Source organism: Cottoperca gobio, unplaced genomic scaffold, assembly GCF_900634415.1.
Source record: "Cottoperca gobio unplaced genomic scaffold, fCotGob3.1 fCotGob3_352arrow_ctg1, whole genome shotgun sequence".
Classification (NCBI taxonomy): Eukaryota; Metazoa; Chordata; class Actinopteri; order Perciformes; family Bovichtidae; genus Cottoperca; species Cottoperca gobio.
The window spans coordinates 58,623-70,891 of record NW_021166951.1 but is presented as its reverse complement, the minus strand read 5'-3'; positions in this window follow the sequence as shown (position 1 = coordinate 70,891).

The window sequence follows — 12,269 nt, the reverse complement described above, 5'->3', positions numbered from 1 at the left end:
TATATTTAGTGTTCTATAACACCCATGATGCACCGCTGCTGCACCACCACACCAAACTCCAGCGTTCACTGTTGTCTTCATTCAGAGCCCCTGGGGGCAGAACATTACATGTTGTCAGATGTATTATTGCGCGGTGAAAGGTTTTGGTGCCGCTGCACCTGAAATATAAAGTTGGCGCACCAACCCATGTAAGACGTGCTTGTGGAACCGGGACCTTCATGCTCCTGCTCTCATGATCCATTCTGCTGCAGCTGACCACGCAGCTCTGATGCTGGACCTCCCAGCTCCTCGTTACTCTGTAATGAGCACGTTCATGTGTGAGGGTCGGATCCTCTCGCTGCTGATAACAGCAGGAATGTTTCACACTGGTTTGTCTGCAGTCAGGATGTATGTCTGAATCCCTCCCAGCTGATGCCTGATGAAATAAAAACATCTCCTCAGACTGACCCTTTAAGAGCTTCTCAAACCCACACGGTCAACTTTCTGAAATATATGAGCACACATCCGAAAAATAAGCACATCTGCTCATAAATCTTTTTGATTTAAAAGTGTTCCTCTTTCCTGCAGGTGTTGCTTTCTCTCTTCCCGAGCTGAACATTATGACCCTGCAGATTTCCTTACATCAAATCTAAGAGCGCGATTAATCAGCGTTATTTCTTCTGTGATTAATTAATCACAAATAACGCACTAATTTGACAGCCCTAGTATAAATATCTGTCCTCTTCAGTGGACCCTGACGTCTGATGCTTTTAACCTCACACCAACTTTCACTCCTCAGACAACAGGAAGCCTTTTTAAACAAATACAAAACATTCTTTCAAGTTCTTTGCATTTCCACTCTTTATGTAAATGTGACATAAAAACAGGTGGAAACACACAAGTGTTCTATTTTAAGATTAATTCACCATCCAAAGAATGTTCTGCAAACTCCTGCCTGCCTGTGTGTGTTACCAACTGGAGAGAGAGAGAGAGAGACCGAGAGAGAGGGGGGGGGGGAGAGAGAGAGACAGAGAGAGACAGAGAGAGAGAGAGAGAGACAGACAGAGACAGAGAGAGAGAGAGAGACAGAGAGAGAGAGAGAGAGACCGAGAGAGAGGGGGGGGAGAGAGAGAGAGACAGAGAGAGACAGAGAGAGAGAGAGAGACAGAGAGAGAGAGAGAGAGAGAGAGAGGACAGACAGAGACAGAGAGAGAGACAGACAGAGACAGAGAGAGAGAGAGACAGAGACAGAGACAGAGAGACAGACAGACAGACAGACAGACAGACAGACAGACAGACAGACGTCTGAGCCTGCAGGCTGCTCTTCTCTGAACTCGTGCAGCTTCCTGCAGTGTTCTCCGGACTAAACTCTCTGAGCTGCTCAGGTTTTTGTTCGTTCTCTCGGATCGTCCCGGTCTCTGCTGTCGTGTGATTGTTGTTTGGATTACTTCTCATGAGTCTGGGTGGGAGTCGTACTCCATCACAGTAAGTGCCTCCTCTTGCAGCTACAGCTTTATGTCTCTACATCTTTATATCTCTACAGTTTTATATCTCTACAGTTTTACATTTCTACAGTTTTATATCTCTACAGTTTTATATCTCTACAGTTTTACATCTCTACAGTTTTATATCTCTACAGTTTTACATCTCTACAGTTTTACATCTCTACAGTTTTATATCTCTACAGTTTTATATCTCTACAGTTTTACATCTCTACAGTTTTATATCTACAGTTTTATATTTCTACAGTTTTACATCTCTACAGTTTTATATCTCTACAGTTTTATATCTCTACAGTTTTACATCTCTACAGTTTTATATCTCTACAGTTTTACATCTCTACAGTTTTACATCTCTACAGTTTATATTTCTACAGTTTTATATCTCTACAGTTTTTATATTTCTACAGTTTTACATCTCTACAGTTTTACATCTCTACAGTTTTATATTTCTACAGTTTTACATCTCTACAGTTTTATATCTACAGTTTTACATTTCTACAGTTTTATATTTCTACAGTTTTACATCTCTACAGTTTTATATCTCTAAAGTTTTATATCTCTACAGTTTTATATCTCTACAGTTTTACATCTCTAAAGTTTTACATTTCGACAGTTTTATATCTCTACAGTTTTTACATTTCTACAGTTTTACATCTCTACAGTTTACATCTCTACAGTTTTATATCTCTAAAGTTTTATATCTCTACAGTTTACATTTCTACAGTTTTACATCTCTACAGTTTTACATCTCTACAGTTTTATATATCTACAGTTTTACATCTCTACAGTTTTATATCTCTACAGTTTTTACATCTCTACAGTTTTATATCTCTACAGTTTTTACATCTCTACAGTTTTACATTTCTACAGTTTTACATTTCTACAGTTTATATCTCTACAGTTTTATATTTCTACAGTTTTATATATCTACAGTTTTATATTTCTACAGTTTTATATCTACAGTTTTATATCTCTACAGTTTTACATCTCTACAGTTTTACATTTCTACAGTTTTATATCTACAGTTTTATATCTCTACAGTTTTTACATCTCTACAGTTTTATATTTCTACAGTTTTATATCTCTACAGTTTTATATTTCTACAGTTTTATATCTACAGTTTTATATCTCTACAGTTTTACATCTCTACAGTTTTACATTTCTACAGTTTTATATCTACAGTTTTATATCTCTACAGTTTTACATCTCTACAGTTTTACATTTCTACAGTTTTACAATTCTACAGTTTTATATCTCTACAGTTTTATATTTCTACAGTTTTATATCTCTACAGTTTTATATTTCTACAGTTTTACATCTCTACAGTTTTATATTTCTACAGTTTTACATTTCTACAGTTTTATATTTCTACAGTTTTACATTTCTACAGTTTTATATTCTACAGTTTTACATCTCTACAGTTTTATATTTCTACAGTTTTACATTTCTACAGTTTTATATTTCTACAGTTTTACATTTCTACAGTTTTACATTTCTACAGTTTTATATCTCTACAGTTTTATATTTCTACAGTTTTACATTTCTACAGTTTTATATCTCTACAGTTTTATATTTCTACAGTTTTACATCTCTACAGTTTTATATTTCTACAGTTTTATATCTCTACAGTTTTATATTCTACAGTTTTACATCTCTACAGTTTTATATTTCTACAGTTTTATATTTCTACAGTTTTATATTTCTACAGTTTTACATTTCTACTGTTTTATATTTCTACAGTTTTATATTTCTACAGTTTTACATTTCTACAGTTTTATATTTCTACAGTTTTATATCTACAGTTTTATATTTCTACAGTTTTATATCTCTACAGTTTACATCTCTACAGTTTTTATATTTCTACAGTTTTATATCTACAGTTTTATATCTCTACAGTTTTATATTTCTACAATTTTATATCTCTACAGTTTTATATTTCTACAGTTTTATATCTACAGTTTTATATCTCTACAGTTTTACATCTCTACAGTTTTTACATTTCTACAGTTTTATATCTACAGTTTTATATCTCTACAGTTTTACATCTCTACAGTTTTACATTTCTACAGTTTTACATTTCTACAGTTTTATATCTCTACAGTTTTATATTTCTACAGTTTTATATCTCTACAGTTTTATATTTCTACAGTTTATATCTACAGTTTTATATCTCTACAGTTTTACATCTCTACAGTTTTACATTTCTACAGTTTTATATCTACAGTTTTATATCTCTACAGTTTTACATCTCTACAGTTTTACATTTCTACAGTTTTACATTCTACAGTTTTATATCTCTACAGTTTATATTTCTACAGTTTATTCTCTACAGTTTTATATTCTACAGTTTTACATTTCTACAGTTTTATATCTCTACAGTTTTACATTCTACAGTTTTACATCTCTACAGTTTTATATCTCTACAGTTTTATATTTCTACAGTTTTACATTTCTACAGTTTTACATTTCTACAGTTTTATATCTCTACAGTTTTATATTTCTACAGTTTTACATTTCTACAGTTTTATATCTCTACAGTTTATATCTCTACAGGTTTTATATTTCTACAGTTTTACATTTCTACAGTTTTATATTTCTACAGTTTTATATCTCTACAGTTTTATATCTCTACAGTTTTATATCTCTACAGTTTTATATCTCTACAGTTTTACATTTCTACAGTTTTACATTTCTACAGTTTTACATTTCTACAGTTTTATATCTCTACAGTTTTATATCTACAGTTTTATATCTCTACAGTTTTATATCTCTACAGTTTTACATCTCTACAGTTTATATCTACAGTTTTACATCTACAGTTTTATATCTACAGTTTTATATCTCTACAGTTTTATATCTCTACAGTTTTACATCTCTACAGTTTTATATCTCTGCAGTTTTATATCTACAGTTTTATCTCTACAGTTTTATATCTACAGTTTTACATCTCTACAGTTTTATATCTCTACAGTTTTATATCTACAGTTTTATATCTCTACAGTTTTACATTTCTACAGTTTTATATCTCTACAGTTTTACATCTCTACAGTTTTATATCTCTGCAGTTTTATATCTACAGTTTTATCTCTACAGTTTTATATCTACAGTTTTACATCTCTACAGTTTTATATCTCTACAGTTTTATATCTACAGTTTTATATCTCTACAGTTTTACATTTCTACAGTTTTATATCTCTACAGTTTTACATTTCTACAGTTTATATCTCTACAGTTTTATATTTCTACAGTTTTACATCTCTACAGTTTTATATATCTACAGTTTTATTTCTCTACAGTTTTATATCTACAGTTTTTACATCTCTACAGTTTTATATCTCTGCAGTTTTATATCTCTACAGTTTTATATCTCTACAGTTTTATATCTACAATTTTACATCTACAGTTTTACATCTCTACAGTTTTATATCTCTACAGTTTTATATCTACAGTTTTATATCTCTACAGTTTTATATCTCTACAGTTTTATATCGCTACAGTTTTATATCTCTACAGTTTTATATCTCTGCAGTTTTATATCTCTACAGTTTTATATCTACAATTTTACATCTACAGTTTTACATCTCTACAGTTTTATATCTATCTCTACAGTTTTTATATCTCTACAGTTTTATATCTACAGTTTTATATCTCTACAGTTTTATATCTACAGTTTTATATCTACAGTTTTATATCTACAGTTTTACATCTCTACAGTTTTATATCTCTACAGTTTTACATCTCTACAGTTTTATATCTCTACAGTTTTATCTCTACAGTTTTAAATCTCTACAGTTTTATATCTACAGTTTTATATCTCTGCAGTTTTATATCTCTAGTTTTATATCTACAATTTTACATCTACAGTTTTATCTCTACAGTTTTACATCTCTACAGTTTTATATCTACAGTTTTATATCTCTACAGTTTTATATCTACAGTTTTATATCTCTACAGTTTTATATCTCTACAGTTTTATATCTCTACAGTTTTATATCTACAGTTTTATATCTCTACAATTTTACATCTACAGTTTTATCTCTACAGTTTTACATCTCTACAGTTTTATATCTACAGTTTTATATCTCTACAGTTTTATATCTCTACAGTTTTATATCTCTACAGTTTTATATCTACAGTTTTATATCTCTACAATTTTACATCTACAGTTTTATCTCTACAGTTTTACATCTCTACAGTTTTATATCTACAGTTTTATATCTCTACAGTTTTATATCTCTGCAGTTTTATATCTCTACAGTTTTACATCTCTACAGTTTTACATCTAGTTTTATATCTCTACAGTTTTACATATCTACAATTTTATATCTCTACAGTTTTATATCTACAGTTTTATATTTCTACAGTTTTACATCTCTACAGTTTTATATATACAGTTTTATATCTACAGTTTTATATCTCTACAGTTTTATCTCTACAGTTTTATATCTACAGTTTTATATTTCTACAGTTTTACATCTCTACAGTTTTATATCTACAGTTTTATATCTACAGTTTTATATCTACAGTTTTATATCTCTACAGTTTTACATCTCTACAGTTTTACATCTAGTTTTATATCTCTACAGTTTTACATATCTACAATTTTATATCTCTACAGTTTTATATCTACAGTTTTATATCTCTACAGTTTTATATCTCTACAGTTTTACATCTACAGTTTTATATCTACAGTTTTTATATCTCTACAGTTTTATATCTACAGTTTATATCTCTACAGCTGCTTATTGTTTCAGAAGCAGAGAAATGTTTTCTTAGAAATGTGTCTTTGATAGTTAGATTTCAACTTTAGTCCTCATGTGTCTTAAATGTTATATCATCTGAAATAAACAGAATTTTATTAATCCAAAAGGAGATTGCTCAAAGATCAACAGAGTAATAAACATAACGCACATGAAGTAGTGATCGTAAACAATAACCGTAAAATAAGGTATTCAAATATAAGGTACCCAATAACAATATTAACAAACTCACACAGGCAGGCACACACGCACATGCACATACACATACACACACGCAGTCGCACTGAGGCGTTTAAAAAATGTGAGCAGAGTAAGTAGCCAGAGGCTGCATAGCTGGTGTGTGTGTGTGTATAATGTGTCACTCGAAGCCTCAGAGCAGCAGCACGTTGGCCTGCTGCACACCGCCGTAGTCCCGCCGGGAGTCAGACAGCTGAGGCAGCGAGGCGCCCGCTGTCCTCTTGTTAGTAAAGAATATATGAATACACACACACACACACACACACACACACACACACACACACACACACACATTCAGACTGTATTCAACCCATCGTAGCATGGGGAGCAGCGACTGTGTATACAGGGGAGTGTTCGACCCTCTGGTTCCCGACCTCAGCCTCCTCCGGCTAAAACTGAGACCGCAGGGCGAGCGTTAGAGCTGCTGGTCACAGATTAAAAAGGATGAAATGGGTCGCATATATTCCTGGACGGCCTCTGAAGTCTATCTGTAGGAAACATATACACCTGAACTCTTATCATTTACTGTGTCGACCCAGGAAGACTAAAAGCCAAACCCTGGGAGCTCAAGTTTCTTTATGGTGGACGTTTCATCAGAGCAGGAAACTCAACTTGACTTACTTTAAACGACCTTAATGAGTAAACGATGATTAAAATAGTTGACGATTCATTTTCTGATGGATCTGGTGTGTGTGTGTGAGAATGGACTGCATTTATAAAGCGCTTTTCCTATCTTTGCGACACTCAAAGCGCTTTACAACACATGTCGGCATTCACACACATAATTCCTTCCTCAGGAATCCGCAGCCGCTGATAGCTTGATAGCTGATCGTTTCCCCTTTCTGCCACTCCAGGTAGTGTAGCCACTAGTCCCTCTCAACAAACCTGAGCCAGTCCAGGTCTTTATGATCTTAAGCACACCTGAACTAATGAAGCCCTTGATTAGCTGCATCAGTGTGCTTGAGACAGGGGGTTGAATCATTTTGTGTCAGTAAAAGCAGCATTTTGTGTTGAATTTTGATAAAGAACTCTTGTAATATTAGGTTCCATTGAACTACTAAACAGTTCTTGTGTAATTTGTTTATTGCAAACAGCAGAGAAATTGTATATTTTGCCAATAAACCTAATGTGGCAATGGGGGTTGAATAATTTCGAATGCAACTGCTGCCTGGTTCTGTCTGTGTCCTGCTTCCTGGTTCTGTCTGTGTCCTGCTGCCTGGTTCTGTCTGTGTCTTGCTGCCTGGTTCTGTCTGTGTCCTGCTGCCTGGTTCTGTCTGTGTCCTGCTGCCTGGTTCTGTCTGTGTCCTGCTGCCTGGTTCTGTCTGTGTCCTGCTGCCTGGTTCTGTCTGTGTCTGCTGCCTGGTTCTGTCTGTGTCCTGCTGCCTGGTTCTGTCTGTGTTGCTGCCTGGTTCTGTCTGTGTCTTGCTGCCTGGTTCTGTCTGTGTCTTGCTGCCTGGTTCTGTCTGTGTCCTGCTGCCTGGTTCTGTCTGTGTCCTGCTGCCTGGTTCTGTCTGTGTCCTGCTGCCTGGTTCTGTCTGTGTCCTGCTGCCTGGTCTGTTTGTGTCCTGCTGCCTGTGTCCTGCTGCCTGGTTCTGTCTGTGTCTTGCTGCCTGGTTCTGTCTGTGTCGTGATATCTCTATCGCCCGGGTGTGATATGTCCACATCGCACACGAGTGTTATATCTCCATCATCGTACCGGGTGTGATATCTCCATCATCGTACCGGGTTGATATCTCCATCATCGTACGCGTGTTATATCTCCATCGCACCGGGTGTGATATGTCCAACATCGCACCGGGTGTGTATCTCCATCATCGTACCGGTGTGATATCTCCATCATCGTACCGGGTGTGATATCTCCATCGCACCGGGTGTGATATGTCCAACATCGCACCGGGGTGATCTCCATCATCCCGGGTGTGATATCTCCATCATCGTACCGGGTGTGATATCTCCTCATCGTACCGGGTGTGATATCTCCATCATCGTACCGGGTGTGATATCTCCATCGCACCGGTGTGATTGTCCAACATCGCACCCGGTGTGATATCTCCATCATCGTACCGGGTGCATCATCACACCCTGAGCAGTGGTAAGCTGTTTTGTTGTTACCATGGAGACGGTGTGTGATGGTACACAGAGACTGGGTGTGTTTTCATATAAAGGTGACGTGTTGGACGACAAGAATCCGGTTTCACACAAACAAAGTGAGAGGATTAAAATCAAGAAGCTAATATAGAATAGAAGAAAATACAATAAAGATACAAAACAAGTAGAATATATGTGAACCCCCTGCAGATCTGTAACATTATATAACATTACACTTTCCGTAAAGCTTGAGTCGGTTTACTCATGTTTCTGCTTCCAGCTGGTTAAATGAGGATCGGAAGCTTTTATTTCATATGATTAGTAAATTGATCTTTTTAGTTCAACACACCAATTTTAATATTCACTTTTGATATATACATATATATATATATATACATATATACATTATATATATATATTACATATATATATAATATATATATATATATGTTGTATATGTATATATGTTATGTATATATATATATGTATATGCTATATTATATATATATATACACATATATATATATATATATATATATATATAAACTACAGTATTACTACTACAGTATTGTAACTACAGTATTAATACTACAGTAATGTAAGTACAGTAATACAACTACAGTAATGTAACTACAGTAATGTAACTACAGTATTACTCCTACAGTAATGTAACTACAGTATTACTCCTACAGTAATGTAACTACAGTAATGTAACTACAGTATTACTCCTACAGTAATGTAACTACAGTATTACTCCTACAGTACTCCTACAGTACTCCTACAGTAATGTAACTACAGTATTACTACTACAGTATTACTCCTACAGTACTCCTACAGTAATGTAACTACAGTATTACTACTACAGTAATGTAACTACAGTATTACTCCTACAGTAATGTAACTACAGTATTACTCCTACAGTACTCCTACAGTAATGTAACTACAGTATTACTCCTACAGTAATGTAACTACAGTATTACTCCTACAGTACTCCTACAGTAATGTAACTACAGTATTACTCCTACAGTAATGTAACTACAGTATTACTCCTACAGTACTCCTACAGTAATGTAACTACAGTATTACTACTACAGTAATGTAACTACAGTATTACTCCTACAGTAATGTAACTACAGTATTACTCCTACAGTACTCCTACAGTAATGTAACTACAGTATTACTACTACAGTATTACTCCTACAGTACTCCTACAGTAATGTAACTACAGTATTACTACTACAGTAATGTAACTACAGTATTACTCCTACAGTACTCCTACAGTAATGTAACTACAGTATTACTCCTACAGTAATGTAACTACAGTATTACTCCTACAGTAATGTAACTACAGTATTATTCCTACAGTACTCCTACAGTAATGTAACTACAGTATTACTCCTACAGTAATGTAACTACAGTATTACTCCTACAGTAATGTAACTACAGTATTACTCCTACAGTACTCCTACAGTAATGTAACTACAGTATTACTCCTACAGTAATGTAACTACAGTATTACTCCTACAGTACTCCTACAGTAATGTAACTACAGTATTACTCCTACAGTAATGTAACTACAGTATTACTCCTACAGTACTCCTACAGTAATGTAACTACAGTATTACTACTACAGTAATGTAACTACAGTATTACTCCTACAGTAATGTAACTACAGTAATATGTATAATATATACAGTTATATAAACAGCTGGTTTTTGCTTTTAGAAGACTTACAGCACAACCTGTCAACAGAGTTGTTTTTAAAGTGATCCTGACCCACTGATCTCTGGCCTGTTCTCTGTGCTCCTGCTTTAACCTCAGACGTGCGTCTGTCAGTGCGAGTCCATTATCTGAGCACATTCCTGCTCCTCCAGGACCGCCGGCCCCTCGACGTGTCCAAACATCCCTGCAGGTAAGGAGCCTCTCAGTGGAGTGCTGTGCTGCCGGGCGTCACAGGCACTATCACATTATCCACGCAGAGAAACGTTATCATTCAACCCTCCTGGCTGTTTACCTCACAAAGCAGCACTTTCTGCTCCACCAGCTGCACTTTGGTACAAATATTTACAAAAGATGTTTTCTTCTTGTGAAGGGCACATGGAGACTAAAGGGAGTTATTTTGGGCTGCATTGGAGCGGTTGTTTACAGGCTGGATGGCAGAAACCAGGAGCTTCAGGGTCAAACGGGGTAAACAGTTTGAACACATCGTCCACAGAGCTGCACTGATGACGTGTTTCTGGAGTTTTCCTGTTACTTCTCCTACAGAAGCCTGAACACAACAAGGCTGTGCACACGCAGAAGATGAGTTTTGTGGTTTTGCAGATGACGCTGCTGAAGGTTTGTTGATAAAAAAAGATTAAAATGAGTTCTCAGCCCAGAGACTGTGACGAGGCGCACAAGGTGAAAAGGTTTGGAATATGTTTGTCGCGGTGTAACGGCCCATGGATGGATCAATATTGTGAATCGACCATCAGCAGTCTACTCTCATTAATGCAAAGTGAAAACATCGATACATATCGTTAGCGAGCGGTGCTAGCGCCATAACCTAGCTAAATGTGAAGTTTATTGTCGGTGGATAAAAGCTTCAACTCCTCAAACCTCAAGCTGAGCTCCTGCTGACTCACGTGACGGGGTTGGCCCCGACGTTAGCAACGCCCCAGCTCACTTACGGTGGACTGACTATTAACACTTTAGTGAACTCCAACAGGAGGTCTATTTTTATTATTTTTATTTAAAAGAATAGATTGTTTTTCATTGAAATGTCTGAAGCAGAAGGGTCAAATCATATTTTAGTTGTTTTCTGTGAGTTGATGTAAATCTAACCGTTGAATAGACACCTTATCGTGGCAGACTTTGTGATATCGGTGTGATTGACAATCCTGTCAGAGAAACGTGGTCTGACGGTCGGGATTAAAATCTAAAGTGAGATGAAGTCTGCAGGATCGAAGCTCCCTCAGAGTGACGGGGTTTAAAGTAAACCCAGCGGTCATAACATCACACTGCACATCACATTTATCAGGACACATCACTACGTGTATCAAGGGAAATATAAATATATATAATTATCTTCAACAGTATCACATGCTCTCAGGTTCACTTCTGACTTTGATAATCAATTAATAATTTTAATCAATTTTCTCAAGCAAAAATGCAAAAATGAGCTTAAACAGCCTCTCACGGAGCATACGCTCTGCTTTTCATTATAAACTATCATCTTTAGATTTTGGACAGTTGGTTGGAAAGAAAAAGACATTTGAAGACGTCTGAGAAACTTTAGTAGACATTTTGACAAAATGATTAATCAAGTAAATCAGGAGAATATTTGGCAGATTAATTGATATTGTGAAATAATTGTTTGTGTAATGTCCATCATGGTGAAGACAAGTTATAATGATATCAGTGAAAACACCTTAGAATATTAAAGACAAACTATATGACAGTGAAGTCTAACTAACATTGAAGATTCATCTGTTATAAAATGTCTGTTGTGATTTTTCACAGCCAAAAGTGAAATATTAAAATTGGGTGTTTGAACTAAAAAGATCAATTTACTAATCATATGAAATAAAAGCTTCCGATCCTCATTTAACCAGCTGGAAGCAGAACATGAGTAAACCGACTCATAGCTTTACGGAAAGTGTAATGTTATATAATGTTACAGATCTGCAGGGGGTTCACATATATTCTACTTGTTTTGTATCTT